Source organism: Mauremys reevesii, linkage group 6 (assembly GCF_016161935.1).
Source record: "Mauremys reevesii isolate NIE-2019 linkage group 6, ASM1616193v1, whole genome shotgun sequence".
NCBI classification, from domain to species: Eukaryota; Metazoa; Chordata; order Testudines; family Geoemydidae; genus Mauremys; species Mauremys reevesii.
Window position 1 is genome coordinate 100,073,644 of NC_052628.1, and position 23,831 is coordinate 100,097,474.

Here is a 23,831-nt window from a genome sequence, read left to right on the forward strand (position 1 = left end):
CCACTTCCGGGAGCTGCACAGACCCAAGGCAGGTAGGAAGCCTCCATTAGCTCCGGGCCTCGGCTGCACCGTTGACCAGACTTTTAACAGCCCACTCAGCGGTGCTGACTGGAGCTTCCGGGGTCCATTTTTGACTGGGCATTCTGGTAAAAAAATGGACACCTGGCAATCTGAGCAAGAAGCCCTGAATATGGTTGAAGTCACTTCAAAATGGAACTGATGGGTGGGAACCGGGCATCCCAGGAAATATTATTTTGCAGTGAAACTTCAACTTCTAACCTACTGTGGGCTAAACCGGACCACTGTGTAGTGTAGTATCCCTTTAAACAAGAGGAGCAATAGAACAGCAGAGTTAGAATTCTGAAAATTTCCATGGAAGTTAGGATTTGACCGTTGGACTTCAAATGTTGGTTCTTAGAATGTAGGGCTCCTGAAACCCTGCCAAGTAGGGCAGGATGTATCCAACATGGCCTTGGGGAAGGAAAGTTCTGAGCTAAGAGAGAGAAGTTTTGAGAGTTAGTTGACTCTGTCTGAAATAACACATGGGTTGTTCTCAGGTGGGGAAGGAAAGGCAGACCAAGAGAAATGAGAAGGATAGGACAGAAAGTAACTAGGCAAAGAGAAGCATAAAACGGCAGAATGGAGAAAAAGAGTTTAAAATGTATTTATTTGCCTGAGAGAAGAGACTGAACACTGAGAAAATGTAGGGATAGAACCAAACAGGCTTTTACCTGCAGAACACTTGAGAGAAAAACTAATAGAGATAATAATTTACTAAGTCCCGAATTCTGTCGTCATTAAAATGGAGCTCAGAGCAGGCACATCGTCTTATAGATATGCAGTTTTGACACTAGCTAAAGTTATATCAGACATTAAATGTGAGGCCCTCCCTCTGGCACAGAAACATAAGCTCCTGCAGACTCCTCGAGTCCAACTCATAAGGTGAATTTACAAAACGCTATGCCAGCTAGGATTGGCTGCAAAGCTGAACTGTATTGTCACGAGGCTTTGAGACCTTAAGATGAAATGGAATTAGATGAATGAATGGATATTCGGGAGCTCAATAACCCTGTCACAGAGTGAGATACAATGTAAAACAACAAGTACTGTACACGTATTAGATTAAATGTGGTCAGTAAAAACTATTCCCCATTATTTTACAGGGGATGTGCTCAGAGCGGCATGCTATTTCATGTTCTCTCATCATGCCCAGCCAGGAGGTATGTGTATAAGCAGACTCAACAGGGTTTAGACTTTAATATTCTGTCAGACTTCTTTGCAGGTAGTGCTGGGTGTGCCAAGCAAGTATTTAGCTAATAACAGACATAATTGGAAAAGATCTATTTGAACACTGAGTCTACGATGCTAAGTATAGGATTTAGGGACTGACCCAAAGACCACTGAGGTCAGTTGAAAGACATCCATTGAGTTTAACAGGCTTTGGAGGACACATCAAATCCATGCTTTGTCTTAGGGCTAGTCTATACTACTGTGCTACACTGGTGCGCTCCCATCGACGTAATTACTCCCCCTCAATGAGAGATGAAAGCTATGTTGGCGGGAAAGCGTCTCCCGGTGATGTAGCGTGGTGTAGACACCACTTCAAGTAGATGTTACTGATGTTGCTCAGAGGGATGGCTTTTCACCCAAGATGAATAAATTAAATAAATGGAAGGATTATTCTTCACAGGTACAACAGCTGTGTTATAGTTCAGCCATGCAGGAGGATTCAGATGCCCATTCATACATAATGGTAACAGTTGGAGAAAACTGGCATTTGGAACTAAGGGAAAGAAATGATAAAGTACCGTAATAAGCATGCATATATAGCAGCATTCCTCAGCAGCTCTTAAAGTGCTTTACAAAGGTGGGTGGTATAGGGAAACCAATGCACAGGGAGGTTAAGTGAGTCAATGCTGGAACCAGAAACAGATCCCAGGTCTCTTGGCTCACAGTTATCGAATCATTTGGCAAAGTATGTAGGCCATTTGTTGACCAAAAGGAAATGCAGAGAAAGTAGATAATAATTTGGGGTGGAGAATATAGATCAGTCACTGAGATGGGTAAGTCTGCTGTATGCAGGTGGATTACATATTTTTGTAATATTTCTTTTTTCAGCAATGAAGTATTTCTTCCCTGATCTAGAGGATTCCAGAGTACAGGGCCTAGCTATTTACAGTAATCACTTACCATACTGGTATAATGTGGAAAAAAATGGAGTAAGCAAATTCAGGAGAGATGAAAACTGTGTTATGAATGCCTAATGGCCAGTATAAGAATCTATTGGCCAGATTTTGAAAGATCTCAGTTATATCAGTGTAAATTTGGAGAAATACAAGTGAAACTAATTGTTATTCTGGATTTACTTTGGTGTAATAGAGATCAGAATCTGGCCCTGTATAAATAAATGATCCCTCTGAATGACACAGAAAGTGCTTTTAATTAAAGAGAAACCAAAACTGAAACAAACCACTTGTCTGGAATCCATCTCCTCTACCGGAACTGTAAGGGTATGGATGAAATACAATGTGGTTTGAAATAAAGTGTGGTTCTGGTTTTGCAAAATCAAAACCCAAATAATGAGATTTTGCAAAATAAAAAGCACCTCTAGTATTAGCACAGAATACATATGATTGACTTACCTCTCTAAAGGTATGATGCCTAGGGATACAAATTATTGCAGATTTTTTCTTGCATATTGTTTTTAAGAGTAGGCAATCCATGAATGAAACAATTTATCAGGGAAGAAAAATGAGAGTTAATTATAGGACTATTAGAAAGTTTAAATTCTTATTACCACCTGGTATCCCGTAAGATAAATTTGTAGTAAATGGAACTGTGAGTATAATGTGGAGTTTTGATTTTACCTAAACTAATGTCTGTGTAACGTTTGGGAAATGGAAAAGCTCTATTTTAGTGCCATTATTAAAATGAACAATTAAAGATATGCTGAATGTCTAGATATTAGATAATATATTACAGTACCTGGTATATAGTGTGAGGTAGGGGTTAGACTAAACAAAGGACTTGAGACAAGGGTTCACTTCTCAACTCTGCAAATGACACCATGTGTGACATGGAGCTCTGATTTCTGCCTCAGATCTATTCTCTGATGGGTTACTTTGAAAACCTTGGGGAAAAAAAGCATAATGAGTGCAAAATATTAAGGCTAAAGTATTACAGCCACTCATGAAAAGCGAATACAACTTAGATTTTCACTGGTTAATAGATGCTTTCATTGGAACAAAGCAAAAATGAAACAACCTATTAAACACTGCTTAGTGCAAACAATATTTCCCTCTTCATCTCTGAGATTCTTGCAAGGTAGGATGGCATGTAAGCTTTGCCACTGCACTACAGGTATGTGCAGATATCTATTCCTCTCTGTCTTGGCCTAATGCCAATGGCTCAAAATTGTTAAGTAGCTCGGAGGAAGACAAAGCCTGCCTAGTTTTGCATGAGAATGGGCGTGATATAATTTGTTAAAAGATCTCTCGTTCTTCCTTTTGTCCTTCTTGCCATCCATCAATTGCTTTGATATATCCCCAGCCAAAAGCCTGGGTGAACTTTTACATTATATTCTTTTCTCATTTACACTGACTTCAAAAATGGTTTGCAATACTCCATTTCAATAGTTCCCCACACTTTTGTCTCTCTTTTTATACTGGGTAGAAGAGAGAACAGATTTTTCTTTCCCTTGCTACATCAGAAAGAACTAGGACAATGGAGCTTCTTTTATAAACTGAAAATATGCAGAGAATCCAGAAGGTGTGCTAATGTTGCTTGGACTAGGAATGTTTCTTGTAACAGAAAATGAGAGAGCTTACACATGAGCAAGCCAGAGATCCTAAATATGATAACGTTAAGAGTTATTCCACTGTGCAGGTAGAACGTAAGGTTACAAGATTTCCAAATACTGTGGATGAATATATTGCAGTTCCAGTTAATGTGCTGTCACATTCATTAAATGATTTTAAAGGTACGTTCTGTGTGGGGAATAGATTTCCTGGTTCCTCAGTTACAACAGAAACTTTTATATCAGAAACTGAAACAGATTGAGCCGGGTAAATTTTCAGTTAAGAATATGTGTGGAGATGCTGAAAATGTTTGCCTCCATCATGCCAAATGGCCTTTTTCCATGTTGTAACCTCTCCTATTTGATATATATAAAAATAAATGAACATGTGAGAATCTGAGGCTCACAAAGCACTGACCAAGGCCAAATATCATAGAAGGAAATTCAGTGCAAGCTTTATCAACAATGCATCTCAGTCCTGCTCCACATCACCTCTGTTGTTCCAAGCTCTTGAGCAAAGATTGCCAGTCGCAGTCAGTCATACCATATTAAATTATGTAGGCAAATGTGTGGTCAAATGCTAATTAGGGGGCATGGGAAGGCACATGCTTGGGATAGTTTGTATCTGAATAAATGCAAATTTGCAATATTTTTTTTTATTAGAGGACACTTGTCAAGTATTGGGACAGATGGTGCATAACAGGACTCAGCAGGAGTTAATGGTGGCATAGTCTGCACCAATACAGTGAATGGTGTAATATGAAAACCTAGACAGAACTTTATCTGCACAAGGCTCCTACTGCACAGATGGCTTTTCCTCCTCCCCTTCCCCACCCCACCCATCTAGTTAGCCATGCCACAAAGCTTCAACCACGTGATGTTCACATGAACTGACTTTTGCAGGCTTGAAAAGAGTGGGAATCCCATTGGCTTTCCTCCTATCCTTCTGAGATATTTGGACCTCACTACTCTCACTCCTTTGTGCCACTGAGCAGAGGGAGGTCTGACGTGACCCTGGATCTACATGCCCACCTGAAATGATTCCAAGAGCACACCTATTCAGGAAAAAAAAAACATTCATCTTAATTAGCTTAGCTATTTCATGGGTTCTGTTCACACTGAAAGATCAACACCCTGTACATATCTGCAGACAGAAAAACAATCTGGCAACTTTTGGAAAACTAGTGAAACCATATCCAGTGTGATTTAAATTGCAAGAGAAAATAATTTAAAAATCAGTATTCATTCTGGATTGAAGAGATACCTCTTCTTTATCACTAAGAAGTTCTGCCTTAGAAATGTTCATCTGTAGCTTTTTAAACATTCCTCCTACAGCTATCTAGCTAAGATTTTAATCTGCCTACCACTCTCAGAAGTTAAACTCCAATATTGTCACTGCAAATTGGTATAAAGGCACTATGTCTATGATATGTTTTCTCTGTGACATTAATTTGAATTGCAGCATTCAAAGAGTGTCATGACTGCTACTATGAAAGGCAAGTTTGAAGGAATCTCACCTGATATGAGTCATAATATATTGCTCCCAGTGTGGAATCACAATAGCACTTTATGTTGGCTTTCTTACTACTGCAGAAAATGTCAGTATGACAACTTCAGAGAACATAAGGGAAAAAGATGGAGAAATTAAAATTGAACAAAGGATCCTAAAGTTGGAATTATCAGGGCAGATGAGGCAGTGATCCATCTTCTCTAGTATCCAGTCTGACTGTGGCCAGATACTTCCAAGAAATTCCATAAAAAGACATTATGGAATAACCTCTAGTCCATATTAATATTGAGTATTTGTGTTACAATAGCACCTAAAATATGTGGGAAGGGAGTGAAGATTGTCAAGTAATTAAAAGTTAATATGGATATAATTATATTATAGGAAATATGCTTTAAAGTGCATGAGATACACTTAATGAGATGGCCTCGCATGCTGGGAAACCTTTTCCTCTGTTTTCCTGAGCATATCATTAAAAAATAAAAATAAAGGGGGGAGGGGCAGTGTCTCTAGATTTGCTCAGAATCATGTAGTGAAAGTTGATCAGAGGGTCATTGACTTGATAATGTAATTAATGGACTTGGAAAATTCCATTACAGTTAAAAGAATAAAAGATAAATTTTACCTTTCATAGGTTCACATTTTCCCCTTAAATCCTACTGGTGTTACTGTCCCTTCCAAGCAGAACAGTGTGCCTGTATATTGCACCTGGAAAAAACAAACAAACCCCACTGCAGCACCAGTAAACACTCAGACTCTTCAACAGTGACTGCCAAGCCCATTTACCAGCACTCAGACTTCTCAGGCAAAAAGAGTTAATTAAAAAAAGTCAACTTTGTACGGCAGGAAACTCAGAGTGGCTGAGGAATTGACCAGTTCCTAAGCCTAGGGAGACGACAGCATGTAGAGCAGGGGATTTCCTTAGCCTACCTAGTAGTATGGGAGCAATGTTATTTATTCCCAGGCAAAAAGAAAGCTCCGGTAGCCCACTTCATGCCCGGTAGGCTGCAGATGCCAGAAATAATGTTAGCCACACAAATTTGCCCACAGGTTGGTGGGTGGCTGCTTTATTGCAGCCTTTTGGGAGCATGACCCTATCATTTCTATGCACAAATACAGGCAATCTTCAGTTCACAGCTAGGGAATGTTCATTCTGGAGGCAAATAAATCCTATCCCTGTTTAGTTTCTGCTACTTCCATGTCATCCAATCTTATTTACCCTCTTGGAGTTTACCAAACTCACGCCAGGAAGGCTATATCTAGTTACGTATATTTTATTGTTATTTTACAAAAATACATGAGGAGGTGACTACATACCTGTGGTGTTTAACATGCCCTACAAGCTCTTATTCCTGAGAATTCCAAACTCTCCCCCAGCACACAGTTTGAATCAAATTGATAGAAAACAATATGGTGTCCTCTAAGGGACAGCCTCAAAATATGAATGAAAGATGGTAATCTGTTAGGGACTGTGTAACAATTATGTTATGTCAGACATTTTATAACTATACCAATTACCCTGGGTGGTAGGATGGATAAAAGAAGAGGTAGTTCTTAAATGAAGGCTCCTAGAAGCCATGAGAAGAATGCAATGCAATTGCAGGAAATTCTGGATCTGACACAAGAACAACTTCATCTTGGTGTCCCTGACTGTCACAATAAAACCATGCTACTTGCTGTTAAATAAATACATAAGCTTTGGCAAGGATATTAATGCAAATGACTTTGGCAAGAGCCACCCAAACAGAAGAAATGTGGTTTGAACAGATGGGGGAGAATGGCTCTCCTATCATTAGTCTAAGACTTCTATCCCATCAAATGAAAAGTCATTAAATACAGTTTATTGAGAGATCAATTTTAGTGGTTACATCAGGGGACTGAGAGTGAAGAAACCTGAGTTCTATTCTTGATTTCACATCTAGCTTTCATCTGACTTTTGAAAATGTCACTGATAGCCTCATCTTCAGAGGTGTTGAGCAGTCAACTGGGGTTGTGGATGCTTACCACCTCTGAAAAAATCAGGCCCTTACAGGGGAATTTTCTAAGGACCTTTGGGTGCTCTGCAGACAAGTAGGTGGTCAGCTCTGGGTGCTCAGAACACAAAGGGGATGTTTCAGAGCAGAACGTGGTTAGTGCTTGTTCGCTGAAAACATGCTCACTTTGCAGTCATGTCCTTAGCACCCAGTAAAACTTCATGGGCTCTTTTGAAAATCCTGGGAGCTCAGCCGACGTGGGTACAGCCAATTGGCTACTTATCTGGCTGCCCACTTCTGGGATTGTCAAATATCACTACTTTATGACATGGCTGTCTCACTAATTCAAGAAGTCTCAGTCTTCCTCCTCCCTTTCTAAGGTCTTCAAGATACTTCAGAACTTCTCTGATACGGCATCTGCAAACCTGCTGGAACAGCACAATGACCTCACCAGGACTTGAACTGGTGGAGAAGGCTCAGATACAGATAGGGCAAAAGGAACAGGAATTGGTCATTGTTTTTTTAAAAAATAATTATAAGGCAGGTTCTCTCATTCTGTAGCTGAATGTGGCAGAAATAGGATTAAACCACATAACGGGTGCAAATTATGCAATGCGTTGCCCATCTAGGAGCTCAGGTGGGAGCTGCACACCCAAAGGGTTTTCAGAACTAGTGATTGGCTTTACCAAAGTTGGCTGAGCAACCTGGATTTTCAAAAGAGCTGATTAAGTTTTACTGGGTGCTGATTGCACGATGGCAATGCATATGAGGTGCACATTATAAAATCATAGAAATGTAGGACTGGAAGGGACCTTGAGAAGTCATCTAGTCTAGTCCCCTGCACTGAGGCACAACCATGTAAACCTAGACAGGTGTTTGTCCAACCTGTTCTTAAAAACCTCCAATGACGAGGATTCCACAACCTCCCTTGGAAGCCTATTCCAGTCCTTACCTACTCTTATAGTTGGAAATTTTTTCCTAATATTTAATCTAAATCTCCCTTCTGCAGACTACTTCTTATCCTACCATCAATGGACATAGAGAACAATTGATCATCATCCTCTTAGAAGAGTCTTCAAATATGTTAAGGGCTGTTATCAGGTGTCCCTCCCCCTCCCCCATTTTTCTTTTCTCAAGCCTAAATGTGCCCAGTTTTTTTAAGCTTTCCTCATAAGTCAGGTTTTATAAACCTTTTGTCATTTTTAATAATGTACATATGTAAATGGGGCAATGGTAGGTAAGAGGTGTAAAAAAGGATTATTTTCAGACTCCATTCGAGAGTGAGGATTTGGGGCAGGCATGGGTGATGATAGAAGATGAGAGGACAAGAGGTATCCTAATTGCATAGAGCCAGAACTTGATTATCATAATTACAGAAGTAATCCTCCACTAGGAAAAGCTACTGGGCAAACTCTCCAGGCCCATATAAAGCACAGGATGTGGCATTAATGTGTAAACTGGATAAGTGCTGTGGTAGCAATGGCATAACAGAAGAGTTGTGGCATGATCTTGGATTCTACACCTGTGCTATTTGTGTGCAGTCGTTAACAAATGAGTATATTTTTGTTGACTTCCTTCCCCACACTTGCCATCTCTTGGTTTACTTGTCTATCCAGGATAGTCAGGATAGACAAGGCATGGCTCCTCCAGCACAGCCTCTCTTGTTTCCCCTTCAGGCTCAGCTCGTTGCAAAGGGGCATGATAGACTCTAGGAACTGAGTCTCTGTATGATATGTGTCTCTGTAATGTTGAGAAAAGTCCCCTGAGGCTCCTAGCCCATGTTGTGAGAGTAAGGCCTCTGCTTCCTTTAAACTTCAGCCAGCACTTCCTTCCCATGTCACTTCATGACGCATGCAGGTTGACTCCTTTCTGCCTTCCCTATACTAATCCACTCACCCACACACTTTCTCTCAAACGTATGTTTGGGGTGGATCCTAGCCCTGGGGGTTGTCAGTTTTAAGGGTGCCCAACAATGAGGAGCTGCTGTTTCAGCAACTTAACTTGTGCCTCCTGGTGTAGACATGCCACTGACATGACAATTTTAGAGCGCTCCTTGGGCATTTATCCCCACGACCAAACCCCACCATTTGGAAAGCTTAAGGCAGTGGGTGCTCAGACAACTTGGGCACAGCCAAAAAACAGCATAAAGAAAACCTGTGTGCCCACTGCTTTCTTGATCCTTTTGATAGCCAGGGGCGGCTCTATTTATTTTGCCACCCCAAGCACGGCAGTCAGGCAGCTTTCGGCAGTGCACCTGTGGGAGGTCCGCCGGTCCCGTGCCTTTGGTGTACCCACCGCCAAATTGCTGCTGAAACTGCGGGACCGGCAGACCTCCCACAGGCATGCTGCCGAAGGCAGCCTGATTGCCGCCCTCATGGCAATTGCACCTTGCCGCCCCAGGCACGCACTTGCTGCGCTGATGCCTGGAGCCGCCCCTCTTGATAGCTACGTGAATGAATATTTGAACCCATCCTCAAGCTTTTGAAAATGTTGATCTTAATTGCTCTTATGCCTCAGGGGTCCCACTTGTAAAGTGGATATAATGAGAATTCTTCCCTCCACAAATGATTTAATTAATATTTGCAATTAATTGTGAGGCTTAATTAATGCTTGTAAAGTATTTGGGGACTCAGAGGACAGGTGTTATATACATGCAAAGTATGAATATTATAATACCATCTGTGCAACAGTTTGACTGGAACACGAACAACTTTCCTTGTAGCTGAAGGCTGATAAATGCAGTTCATGATGAATAGTTTACACTTGACTGAACAGTTGCAGAAGTGATTCCTATTATTTATCTCTTCCGACGGTGAGCATCTTCAATTCTCTTATTGTAGCAGGGGAGGAAAAAAAAATCCACCAAGCACGTGTGCACCTGACTAAAATTATTAAGCTTTGTGCTGGAAGGGACTGTACTGTAGCAGCTACAGATAACTAGATATAATTGTATTAGAGCAGATGGATGGTCTGAATAACAGGGTGCTAGTCAGCTGCCCCATTTCCTGTCATTTTTCAACCACTAACTGGGTTGCATTACCTAAATCTCTAGATGTCTATGTAAAATGCTTCCATTCTGACACTATGAGCGCAACTATAGTAAACTTTAGCCATTTTCATTCTTAGTTTAAATATCCAAGTTTCATTCAGCAAATGCAAGAGCAGTCTTTGTTGCCTTCCTATATTTGACCTTGCACAGTAGCCCTTAGCAGAATTTAGTGAGGGCCCCTGCTTTTGTTAACAAAAATCTATTAAACATGTTAAGCTAAAAAAGAAAATATAAACCTTAAAGTTAAATCATATTCCTATAAAATGCCAGAGTGCCCTCTACTGGCTGTTATGAAACACCAAGCAACAGGAAAAACAGTTTTTGTAAAACCAGTGTAGAATCATGAGATGAATGCTAAGAACTAAACCACAGGTGCCTTTATGGTGAAACATTCCTTAACAGTTACACAGATTTGGTTCCTTCTCATTTGTGCTGAAGAAGTGGAGAAGGGAAAGGCAGCATCCAGCTGGAAGAGGATGATGGACTGTTCTCCAGAGACTGCTGATCAGGTCTGTAAATTTGTGCAACTCACCCCTGCAGCACCTCCTGCTAGTCGTCTCAGGAATTAGCTCACCAGTCATCGAAGCGCCCTCTGCAGGCCAGGTGTCCGGCCTGTCGTTGGCCCCCATGTCCCTCCCGGACCCAGTGCCCCATTATCTGGGGTGCTGCCCCCTGGCCATACACCTCTCAGTCTCAGGGTCTCCCCTCCCCAGGGAACCCCCACCCACTATCCCCACCTCACCTCAGTATAAGACTACTCCCAGTCATTGTCTAGCCCCCCCATGCCCTGTGGCAGACTTCAGTATCAGCCTACTCATCAATGGCAAGGTTGGGTTTGGACCTGCCGCCTTTGCATACCCCGGGCTGTCCTCTGCAACCCCCAGTACCCGTTGACCTTCTGCTAGGCCGCAGCCTGGGGCTTTCCTCTGCCTTTCCCCACCCCTGCTCCACTCAGGTACTCTGCTCAGGTCCCTGCAGCCAGGTCCCTCCCTCTCAGAAGCTAGAGGGAGTCTGGTGAGCGCATGGCTCCCAGCATCTTATACAGGGCTGACCAGCTGAGGCCTGATTGGGGCGTGGCCTATTAGCTGCTTTCCCTGCCACAGACATCTCCCAGGGCTGTTTTAAGCCCTTTGGGGCAGGAGCAGGGTAACCACCCCGCTACAGGGTCTGCACATGAATCATATTGATCTTGCCGCAATCAGAGTTTAATCATTATGCAGCAGCAACAACTGGAAATATCCTTTGTAGGGTATGAAAATAGTAACAAAGTATGTCTCATTACACTTTATAAAGCTTGTGGGACCTTCCCCACCGCTCTAAAGCAATCCCACCCCAAACCCATTCCCTGGGGATCAATGACAATTATGGGCACTAGCCTATGGTTAATTTGGTAAATAGGTTTATAATTTGAACACAGAAAGAAATCTCCTCAAACACCAGGCTGAGGTCCCTGACATAGTATGAAACGATTTCCTGAAAAATGGCAGGCGTGCGGTTTCTCTGTACCACACATATGCAACATGGTGTAAATTTATAACAGTGAGCAATTAACCATTGGAACAATTTACCAAGTGTCATGCAGGATTCTTCATCATTGACAATTTTTACATCAAGATTGGATTAAAAAAAAAAAGATGGTCTAGGAATTTTGGGGGAGATCTATGGCCTGTGTCATACAGGAGGTCAGACTAGATGACCACAATGGTCCCTTCTTGCCTTGAAATCTATGGTTAGGGAGCATTTTAGAAATAGGCTGTTTGCAGACAAGACAGTCGCTGTGCTGCCAATTTGGCCTACAAGCAGTCTTTTACTGGGGGAATGGCAACATGCTACAAGTTAGGTTCTCTGCATGTACAGGTGGAACCTGCTTATAGTAATGTTTCAACTAGCAGCAAAAAAACCCCAGAACTTATGGAACCCTTCTTCACTTGTAGGGAGGGAAGGACACTATTATCTTTCAACTTAGCTTTCCCTCAGTAACATCTTTATCCACTGTCTTTCAAACCAGAAATCTACAAACAAATGAAATCTATTTCTTATTTTTACAAGAGGAAAGAAAGACACTGTTGCTATTATTTATATTTTTAAGTACTTGTTAAGTATTCAGATATTGAGGGGTGGGAGGGCCACATTTGTACCTAAATAGACAAACAATCCTGTGAAGTTCATTCATACAGACACATGCTGAAGCAATGGCTCTGAATCCAAGTCTTCTAGAAATCTACCAGATGCATTCTGAATTTGCAGGGCTTTAGTACCACCTGCTGCTCAGCAGTCTCCAACACTACAATACAGGAAAACCTGCAGCTTGATTTCATTTGGGGCCCTGTAACCTTTTATTACACCCTTGCTGCCTAATATTTCTATAACCTTGGTGAAAGAGACTTGATCCAGGTTTCTAGCCTAGGGCAACTACAGCAGTTATTTATGTATCTACATAAATAACATTTGCAAAGAGAAAATGGTCTTTAGAGCCTACCAGGGTTACTCCCTGTAGGTGTTTATCTGGCTCCCCCATCATTTGAGTGGCTTATAAATATTAATTTCTTTCTCAACATTTCTGTGAGGCAGGGAATTAGTAGCTCCATTTACACATGGTGAACTGAGGCACAGAGAGATTAAGTGACTTGCCCCCATGGTCACACAAAAACATTTCTTTATTACAGCAGGGACTTGAACCCATGTTGCCTAAGTCACATGCTAAGTGCCTTGGCCATAAGACCATCCTTCTGCTACATAGTTTCAGTGTGTGTGTGGTGGGGCAGTCTGAGGCTGGGTGACCTGAGGTACAGCCTCTGCGCCAAGAGTCTCCCAGGGCAGTCAATATATTAATGTTTAAATGCTCAGAGACAAAAGCAAATGGCAGCAACTGAAAGGAAGAATTCCAGCTAGATCATGAGCTTTCTGCAGCTCTCAAAGTCTTCTTCAGCAGTATTCCCAGGATCCAAACTCTTCTCAGCCTTTTTGCAATTTCATCAGGTTACTGTCAATGTTACCTCTTACAGGGAGGTGCCTGGTCCTGCCTTTATTACTTCTCCTGTTGTGTCCTAGACACCTCAGACAAACAAGAGGGTGTTAAAATGCTGTCAGGCACAGTCAGATTTAAGTGAGCTGAGCAGCTTTCTTGTCATCATCTTTACTTTCCCACTGCTCATCACTCAGAATCTGAACTTAACAGTAGGCCAGAAGGTCACCCTGATATCAGGTGAATATGCTGCACTTCCAGACTCATTTAATTTAGGCCTCATTGTAACAGAAGAAAGAAGAGTGATATGCTGCAGTCCAAGTCGATCATTCTCACTCAGATGTTTTCACTCAATAGTTCAAGTTTGCATTATTTCAAAAAATAACCCAGAGAACATCCCAGTCACTAGCTGTTGGCATGCACTGGAATGCGAATACCAATCTAGGGCCTCAACCACAAGACTATCTTTCCTTTAAGTGCTGAGAAAAGGGCAGAGGAGTTAATGTGTCCTTGTCCTTGTTTTGCAGCTTGCGTTTTACTCTATTGTGAAAGTGCTGAGATAAACAGAGTGCCCAATTCTGATTTCACTTTGTTTAGGGGTTAAGAGAAAGGAAGTACAAGGGGAGCACAGCTCCAGTCCCATTGTTAAAATGAGATAAGACAAGTAAGAGCTTCCCTCCTTATTTTTTCCTCCTAGGCATCCCCTTGGTCTTTAGCTGGTGAGGCAGGGACATCTGAAGAGAATGTGGTAGAAAAAGATGGATCCAGGTTTGGGGAGTTTCTGGGTCTTGAACCTTTTCCCCACCAGTCAATGGAGCAGCAAAGGGATCTGATGAGGTGTCCTAGGTGAGAGTCCTTTATTCACCTCCTCCTCACAGATGATCTGTCCCACTAGGTGCCTGTCCTCACCTTTAGGTGCCTAAACATATTTTAAAACCTGGCCCTCAGAGTATGGTGATTGGTGTTGTATAAAGCCATGATTAGTCCCCAGATTGTTCCCCTTGCTGCAGGGTGCTGTCAGAAGGTAAAATGACACCTCATTCTCATATGATCTCAAGACCTCTGATGACAGCCACTATAAATTTAAGTTCTCCTTGTATGTTGATGTACTTTAAACACTAATTTTACGGCATGGGAATCAGAGGTGGCTCCAGGCCCCAGCACGCCAAGCGCGTGCTTGAGGCGGCATGCTGTGGGGGGCGCTCTGCCAGTCGCCGGGAGGGCGGCAGGCAGGGCTCCGGTGGACCTCCCACAGGCATTCTATGGAAGAAAACCTCTGAATAAATGTTTATGATTAATTATTATGGGTATCTGGGCTTTCTTCTGAAGTATCCTATGTAGACCATTCTCAGAGACAGGTTACCAGACCCTACGGATCATTGTTCTGTTCTAGTACAGCAAGTACAAGGATCCCGCTAATAGGAAGTTTATGCATGAACAGCTAGTGTGTTAGTTAACAGATTTTTTTGAGCACTGAAAAGTTCAATCATAAAATAAAGAAGCATTGAACATACAAGAGGTAATTTACACACAAACAATTTACATTCCTTTTGGGCAAATTTTCATATTTTGCTTTAAATCATATGGTGCATACCTCAGAGTATGGTGATTGGTGTTGTATAAAGCCATGATTAGTCCCCAGATTGTTCCCCTTGCTGCAGGGTGCTGTCAGAAGGTAAAATGACACCTCATTCTCATATGATCTCAAGACCTCTGATGACAGCCACTATAAATTTAAGTTCTCCTTGTATGTTGATGTACTTTAAACACTAATTTTACGGCATGGGAATCAGAGGTGGCTCCAGGCCCCAGCACGCCAAGCGCGTGCTTGAGGCGGCATGCTGTGGGGGGCGCTCTGCCAGTCGCCGGGAGGGCGGCAGGCAGGGCTCCGGTGGACCTCCCACAGGCATTCTATGGAAGAAAACCTCTGAATAAATGTTTATGATTAATTATTATGGGTATCTGGGCTTTCTTCTGAAGTATCCTATGTAGACCATTCTCAGAGACAGGTTACCAGACCCTATGGATCATTGTTCTGTTCTAGTACAGCAAGTACAAGGATCCCGCTAATAGGAAGTTTATGCATGAACAGCTAGTGTGTTAGTTAACAGATTTTTTTGAGCACTGAAAAGTTCAATCATAAAATAAAGAAGCATTGAACATACAAGAGGTAATTTACACACAAACAATTTACATTCCTTTTGGGCAAATTTTCATATTTTGCTTTAAATCATATGGTGCATACTGTGAACTGAAAGAGAGGAGTTTAATAAAACATCATTCAGTTGTGTCCTGTTGTGGAACCCTTTTCTCTGAAATCAGAATTATACATGGATTTATCAAATCAACAAAACAATATACTCAGTGAACACCAGTAGTTTGTTATACAGAAAAAAAAAGTCAATACCAGATGGAGAAACAGTTAAGCTTATAGCTGATTAAAACCAGCAAGGAAAAGATTTTCTGTGCACTAAAAAACTGTGGACCAGCTCCTTAGCTGGTGTCAAGTGGCATATCTCAGTAGACTCTGATGATGCTATGCTCACTTACACCAGGCTGAGACTATGACTCCATGTTGTTAAAGCTTTGTAACTGTGACAGAAACTTCAGTCTTCATTCTGCAGCATGAGGAAGCTATCAGTTAAAACAGAGAATGTTTGTACTTAGACGTTAGTTTTGCCACTAGAGGGCAATCAAGTTTCCACAGTGTGAAGTATATACTTCGGGATTAATTCATGCCAGATGCAAGCCCTTTAAAGTCAATGCAGGATATATTTCACTGTATTTGTCACATAAAGGACTCTGTCAGCCTCACTAACAAGGAGTAGCACTTACATGCTCCAGTGGTCGCACTGACTTCAAAGGGGAATCCCAGAATAAGTATACACTCCTCACTGCAGGGTTAAAGTAAAGTGGAACTCCCCCAACCTCATCCCAACACACAATTTCTGCTTAAAACAAAGAGTGCACTCCCCTCTTCTCCCTGCCTTGGGATAGCAGCACTCCCCAACAGCACCCACTCTTTTGTGGTTCCTGCTGGGAGATCTTCCTCCCCCCGTCCCGTTTCAATTTGCATTTACCATTGACTCAGCAGCTGAAGCATAGTGCCCAAAACATTGGTAACAAACAACCTTGGGTCTGCAGAGATTCTCAGCCCCACATCTTTGGGGAGATATATTGTGGAAATAGCCACAGGGGGACTGCTGCAGCATTTTTTAGTTTGCTCCCCTCAGTGTGTCTGATCAAGAGCCAGTATGAGGGAAGGCAGAGGCAGAGCCCTTTCTCTTCCCTAACCCTTTGGGATAGGTGCACTGTCAGGGACATCACTTGTGACTGGTTGTGTATGAGATTGAGATGCACTCAGTCTGGCCCATTGGGGATGTGTGTGTGAACTATTTAGAGTTCAAAACCAAAATACCAAGCAGGAGTAGTTTGTAGTGAATACAATATAGCTGGAAAAGGGCTAACATGGGAAGGAGGGTGCCAGCTCACACCCCAACAGCCATGGCTAAAATAGTCACTAATTTCATATTATAAGGGCATGGCTCTCAACCTTTTCCTGGTAAGGGCCCTGTGAGGGGGTCACTTGTTTCTTGTGAGTGCCTCCTGTTGGGTGTGTCTGCACCTGCACTCTCTCTCGGCTCTGCTCGCAGGGTCCCCTGTTGGCAGTTAAGCTCTCAAGCAGGTTTCCACTGACTCAGCCCTCTGACCAAGGCGCACACACTCTGTAGGTGTGTAACAAAACAGACTTCTGGGTGGTATCAAAGTGCATAAATGCTGACCCTATTCAGGGTCTTCAGCCAGCTCCATGGGCCTGTTTAGATTCCCCTTCTTCAGGGCTTTGGCCACTCCACCAGTGGGTGGGTGGGTAGACCCAGGCCCACCCACTACTCTGGGTCCTGACCCAGGGACCCCATAAATAGCAGCCACACACTGCATCTCTTTTAATCTGTAGCTACTGTTCCATGGGCCAGTTCCCCATGTAAGTGTTTTACCTTCACACTTAAGCTAGTGCTGAAGAAGCCAACCAAGAATGCCCTCCTTGCTCCAGCCAGCAACTGCTCTGTCCAGGTACTGTAGCCAGCCAGGAGCACCATTCTTAGCCCTCATGCTCTAGCTAGCAGTTCCTTTTTATAGGAGTCTGCTGGGCTCTGATTGGCTGCTCCCAGCAGCCTCTCTAGGCTGACTGGAGGACCAACTCTGCTGCTGCCTTTTTAGGGTAAGGTGTGGTAGGACCAGGATTCCTCCAGCAGGGGCTCAAAGGGTCTAATACACCCTGTCACAACTCCCCATGGGGTGGACTGGTGAATGGGCATCTTCTGTCTTCCCATCACCTGACGCACCATATCCTGATACAGTGGCTGCCATCTCTGCTTCTTCCTATGCATTTTCTCTCTTTTCTCCTTTTCTGTCCTCCTCCCCTTGCCTTTATCTATGTATTTTTCTTTTTCTGTTTACTAGTCTTTTCCATGTAGTTTCTATTTTCCTTACTCTTCTCTTCCCAGTTTGCCTCTGGTTGCTCCAGTTCCATCCTAGTCCCTCATTCAACAAAAGACTACTTTTGGCCACCCCAGGATGATCTGAATGTCTATGTCAGAGTAGTGCTTATACACTAATATTTCTAGTTCTTCTTGTTTATTCCCCATTCTTCTTGCATTAGTATACAGACATCTAAGATACTCATTTGATATCCCCTCTATGTTCCCTCATGCCTCTGCCTCTGCTATAATTGCCTATGCTGCCCAGCTCCAACTGTTCTCTCAGGTCTCCATGTTTTTTGATTTACCTGTGGGCTTCTGTCTCTTGTTCCCATCTAACCTAATTTAAAGCCTTCCTGACTAAATTAGCCAGTCTGTATCCAAAGATATTCTTACTCTTCCTTGATCAGTGCACTTCTGCCTTGAGTACAGGGGCCCGGACTAGATGATCTATTGAGCTCCCTGCCGGTCCTACAGTTATATGGCTGTGGAAGCAGAAAGGAGAAGAGTGGGCTAGCAGAGTCTTTTCTAGGCCTCCAGCCCTGTACATGTCAGCTGTTGCTACCACTGGGGTTCAAAATAGGAACAGGGAGGAAAGGACTCCCTCATCCTAGCACACAGCAGCAGGTTTGAACCATGTGCGTGGGTGGGATGGGATGTGGTGTCTTGCAGTCTCCCGCCCCAGTTTTCTTCGTCTCTCCCCAGCACTCCCCCTTTCATTCATTTGGTGTCTCCCAGCTTGGGAAATACTGAGTTAACGCACCCAAGTGAGAATTGCAGCCATTTGGACAAGGATAGCAGCGAACTTGTCATTTGAAAGTCTCAAGGTTAAAGCTTGAGGCAAATGTAACCCATAGATTAGTCAATCACTAATGGATGGCAGAAGCATCTCTGATTTTTAAAGTGTCTTTCTTGTTTGAACCTCTTCCCTGGAATGAACACATTTCCCATAGCAGGAAATCAAAGCTGAAAATAAAATAGAACTGGGCAAAACATAAAGTTGGAGGCTAAAGCCAAAGAAGTCCAAAGCCAAGAGAAGTCCAGCCAGCACTTCAACGATCCACGTAAGCAGGGGAAGATATGGAATATTAAATTAGAAACATTTATATACGTTTCAGCAACAGCAATGCATGGGGGGATGGAAGGCGGGGTCATGCCCCCCCCCATTGCTCGGTCACATGATGTAGATGGGCCCCATCCCTGCGGGGCAGCTGAGCCTGCAAGCTGTGCTGGGCAGGGAGAGGCAGAGGCAGGAGGAGCCAATGCTTTCCAAAAAAGGGGCGGGGGGGCTGCTTTCTGGGAGGGGGGGCTGCCTTGGGTGGCATGAGTCGAGCTGTTCCAGGGTTGTGCCCCCCTATCTCCACTGCCAAGAAATATTATTGAAACATTGACTTGCCCTAAATTCATGCACTGATAGCCAAGCTACTGTCAGCCATTCCACCCTAGCCTGGCTTCTGCTGTAACTGCCTGGCCACCTTTCCAAACTAGTACTAACAGCTTGAAATGCCATTAATCACAAATGATTTTTTCCAAGTTACACTTATTCACAAACTAGTCAGATACATGAGTAACTTTCGCATTGGAATTCACTGGTACTCTTACTTTCAATTGACTGTGTCTGTTTGTCTCTCTAAGATATTTCTAAGTCACCCCTCATCCACTTTACAGCTATCACAGTGTATAAAACTATGTAGAATTATTTCATTCTCCCTTGCTGTCATTTTGTTCTCGCTTGCTGTCATTCACTAGCAGATGTGTCAGCACATTGGATTCAAATATAGATCACTTGAGAAATTAATTAGAGGGATGTCGAGACAATTATTAACTTTGGATGAATTTTCAACCAGATACTCCAGGATTAAAAACAGAATTAAGACATGTAGCAAAATGTGATTATGTAACTGAGCGAGACTCTGCTGTGTCATTCTAGCTCTGTTTTGTGATTTAAGTAGGAATCAGAAGGGTGGCAGGGTTAGGGTTTCATTATTTCGATTGTCAGAAGGCCACTAGTGTGTTGTCTTTACAGTTCCAAGTAAGGCATTCATTAATTCTGGGGTCTGTTAGTACTGGACACTAAAGGTAAACAACATAGAGAGCACACCACAGTGCACAGCCATAGTAAATCGTAACAAGGATATTTACATGTTCCATTTGTATCCAAACTCCCCAGGCTTACATCAAGAATGCATTTGGCCCTTGGAGGGCAATTCTTTATGTTTTATTTGAAGCCTACTCTTAAAACTGTTTTGGGACCTGATAAGGTTGTGAGTTTTTAATAACAAGGAATATAAGGGAAAGGTGAAAGCCCCATGGTGACCCTATGAGCCCCTTTATGCCAACTGGCAAAGGACACCACCGACATACTGTTGTCAGACTATTTAGCCAAACAGTATCTTGTAAGGTATCAGATAAAAACTGGTAACACACTGGTCATTAATATTACTGAGTGATGTATGTATGGTTAACATGTAAAGAATTATGTATGTATGTTGGAAATACATTTCTAAAATATGTTCAGACCAAGCAACCTGAGTAGAGAAGATAAACATGTCTGTCATACAAAGGAATGTTGTTTTGCTTCTTTGCCTGCATCTCCAATGTAAATTAAGCAAGGTGAGGCTAGAGTCAATGGAAGTATCTATACATCTGTAACTCTTCTGCCGGGCCGAAACGATAGCAGCAAGGGCCGGGTTCAATACATAGGGGTCCCTTCTCCACAACATAATGCAAAACAGCTCGAGCCCCCACCCAGTGACCTGGGAAAATCTTACACACACCCCTGGGCGCCTCGAGGAGGCAATACTTCCCCTCTCGCAAGCACAGAGTCTTGGTGTAGCAGAAAAGGTTTAATTACATGATAAACAACAAGCATTAAATTGGGAAAATACCTCAGCTAGAGTTCATAGGTCAAACCTTGAGCAAAGACCCACCCCAGCAAATTGGGCCGTGTCCTTCTCTCGGGGCCCTTGAGTCCAGCAACCCCCAAATCACCCACAGCCCCAAAAGTCCCACAACCCAAAAGTCTCTGTCCCGGGTCAGTGCAGCCCCAGAATTCAAGAGTCTCTCTGCAGAGGTCCCCCTCCCCAGCCTGGGTAGAAAGGGGCACCTTACATGGTTTGGGGCCAACTGCCCTGCGTCTTCGTGGGGTTCTGCTTCCACTAGTCGTCCCTGCAAACAGCTCAGCTCCGCTTGCTCTGTGGGCTGCTCCGCTCTGGTCCACCAGCTGTCCTGTGAGCCACTCCAGCCATCCTCGTGAGCTGCTTGGCTCCACTCACCCAGCGGCTGCACAAACTGCTCCATTCCGCTCTGCCAGCTGCTCTGCTCCATGGTATTGCTTCAGGCTCCCCCACTCATTAGCACAGTACTCAGTGCTCTCAGCTCAGCAAGTCCAGCTCTTCAGTGATTTCAGCTTTTCAGTGATTCCAGCTCATAGTAGGGGAGCCCCAGTGCCAGTGAGTTCAGCTCAGTAACCTTTAGCTAGATTCTTAAGGGAATCAAACATTAACTCTGACATTCCACAGTGGAGAGAGGCATAGGTGGAACTGGTGCTTCCGGCTCACACAAGAAGCCTGCACCACCCAGTACAGATATCTGTCCCCAGCCTCTCTCTCTTGACTGGGTTTTGGAACCCATGTCCCTTGTCTAGCAAGTGCTATTTAGTTGACAATAAAACCCTCCCTCTATCATAAGACAGTTTTGTAGTTCCTCATTTACTTAATCGGGATGACAACATTTTATTGCTCCTGCCCCAATAACAACGAAATTGGGGCTCCCATAGCTGTGAAAATAACCATCCCAGGCTGCTGTGCAGTATGCTAAGTGGGGTGGGAGTGCCAATGCAAATAACTGAAATGCTAATGCGAATACTTGAAACTTCTTTCTGCACTCCCCATAATCTACCACCAGATGTCAGGGTAGAGCTCATCCTGACTCTGTTTACACATCTAAGGTAAACAACTGATTAAGCCCATCGAAAAAGCAAATTGATCAGAGGACAGGGAAGACAGCATGACAGCTACACACCAGCAGCGCAGAGGAACTTTGTTTGTGTTTAGTTTTCCAAGAATATATTTCAAAGGTTTACTGAACTATAAAAAAGGGCAGGAGGGAACCCCTTTTTTAGCCATCACTTCCAGAACAAAGGCAACAGCACCCTCTGATTCTGATCCTCTGGGCTGAAGGTTTCGGTATGCTAGTAATTTGATGTGAGAAAACTGCTTAGGCAAAGATTGTAACTTGCTAAAATTGAGTTTTAGTCAACAAGCATGGCTTGTTTTGTTTTTGTTTGTAACCATATGTAATGGGGTCTACAAATCCCATACTGAACATAGACAGAGGGGGAGGAGAGTCCCTTCTGTTTATAAGCAAGCAGCTGCCAGAGCGGCCACTCATAGATGCAGGCCCCCACAGCTGCAACTATTAAAGGAAAGAGGGCCTGCTATAAAGGGAAGAGGGCAGAGAAGAGGAGATAGAAAGGCCTGGGGGTAACAAGGTGGTGACAGCCCTGCACCAGGCTGCCTCCAAGAAAAAAGCCGGGTGACTGGCAGAGATGACCAGCCTAGAACATGACAAGCTAATCTGTTAAGGAGGGTGTAGTGAAGCGGTGTGGCTCCCCTCCGCCCCGGAGCGGGACGAGCCCATCCAAAGACCAGAGTGGGCAGAGGTAGGGAGCTCGGAGCCCGCCCCCTCAGAGGGTCAGGCGGTGACCCAGAAGTATAAAGACCAGCCCTCAGAGCTTGCTGGGGAGCCAGCCACTGGGCAGGCCAGACATCTCCAGCCTAGCCCACAACTAGAAAACCCCCACGGCCCAAGGTGCATGCCAGGACTCGCCTGACTTGCCCTGTGCTCGCTACCCAGAGGAGTTGCCGGACCTGCCCTGCGCCCACTACCCCGAGGAACCCATGGTGCTGGACCTCCCCAGAGGACAACACCCTGACCCAGGTAGGGCCCGAGGGGCAGTGTGGAAGTAGCCCGGGGGCAGCCGACCCTAGTCTGGCTGCAGCACTGCCAGAGCCCATGTCGGTGTGTTGCAGCCAGGAGCCCCACTGACTCAGCAGCGGGTTGTCTACCGCTGCTAGGGCCCTAGGCTGGGACGCAGTGGAGTGGGAGGGCCTGTGTCCCCCCCCCCCGTCACCCAACTCGGGGGTGGCAATTTCCCCATCTCCCAGGCCTTGGAGACTTGGGCCTACTGTCATTGCTCAGCCCTGCCTGAGGGCCTGAGCTCCTGACTCCCTGTTGCCCTGCCCTGACCCAGGGCCTGGATTTATTTCTATTGTACTGTGGTTGCTCAGCCCTGCCTGAGGGCCTGAGCTCCTGACTCCCTGTTGCCCCACCCTGACCTAGGGCCTGGGCTTGATACTACTTGTACAGTTACTGCTCAGCCCTGCCTGAGGGCCTGCGCCCCTGACTCATTACTGCCCCACCCTGACTGAGGGCCTGGGCTTATTGCTACTGTTTATACTGCCAGTGCTCAGCTCCTGCTGGAGGGCCTGAGCACCTGACTCCCTGTTGCCCTGCCCTGACCCAGGGCCTGGGTTTATTTCTATTGTACTGTGGTTGCTCAGCCCTGCCTGGGGGCCTGAGCACCAGACTTATTGTTGCCCTGCCCTGATCCAGGGCCTGGGCTTACAGTGTTTATTCCAGTTACTGCAAGGGCCACCAGGAAAGACTCCCGCGGCCGGACCAATTACCCAAACCTCAGCAGAGTGCAGTGAGCCGGTGTGGCTCCCCTCCGCACCGGAGAGGGTCGAGCCCCAGCCAGCAACTCTACAGAGGGTGATGGTCCAAACACTGACCTCACTGACACCAAACTAAGTGGGGCCAGTCTAGTGAAGCTGAGAGACCCAGGAAGCTGCTACACCATATCTGTGCCTTTTTCTCTTGCTTAGTATCACTTAAATCTCTGTTTAAACTTCATTTTACTATAAACCAATTCAGTGCAGTTATGCTGAAATAAAGACTGACTCCTCTGCTAACCCAACGGGCTGGTTTGTATACTGTCTCTTTGGAGTGAGTGACCAGTTAGATGGATGGGACATTGCAGAGAGAGAGCTCTGGGGAATG

At 44.3% G+C, this 23,831-nt stretch overlaps 1 long non-coding RNA gene across 1 annotated transcript; it reads left to right on the forward strand.

Moving 5' to 3' along the window:
- The first annotated feature begins 5,452 nt into the window (after positions 1-5,452).
- Positions 5,453-22,710, forward strand: LOC120408538. Its single transcript, XR_005600764.1, has 3 exons — positions 5,453-5,509; positions 10,736-10,834; positions 22,626-22,710. It is a non-coding gene; the product is annotated as an uncharacterized LOC120408538 (long non-coding RNA).
- The last annotated feature ends 1,121 nt before the right edge of the window (positions 22,711-23,831 follow it).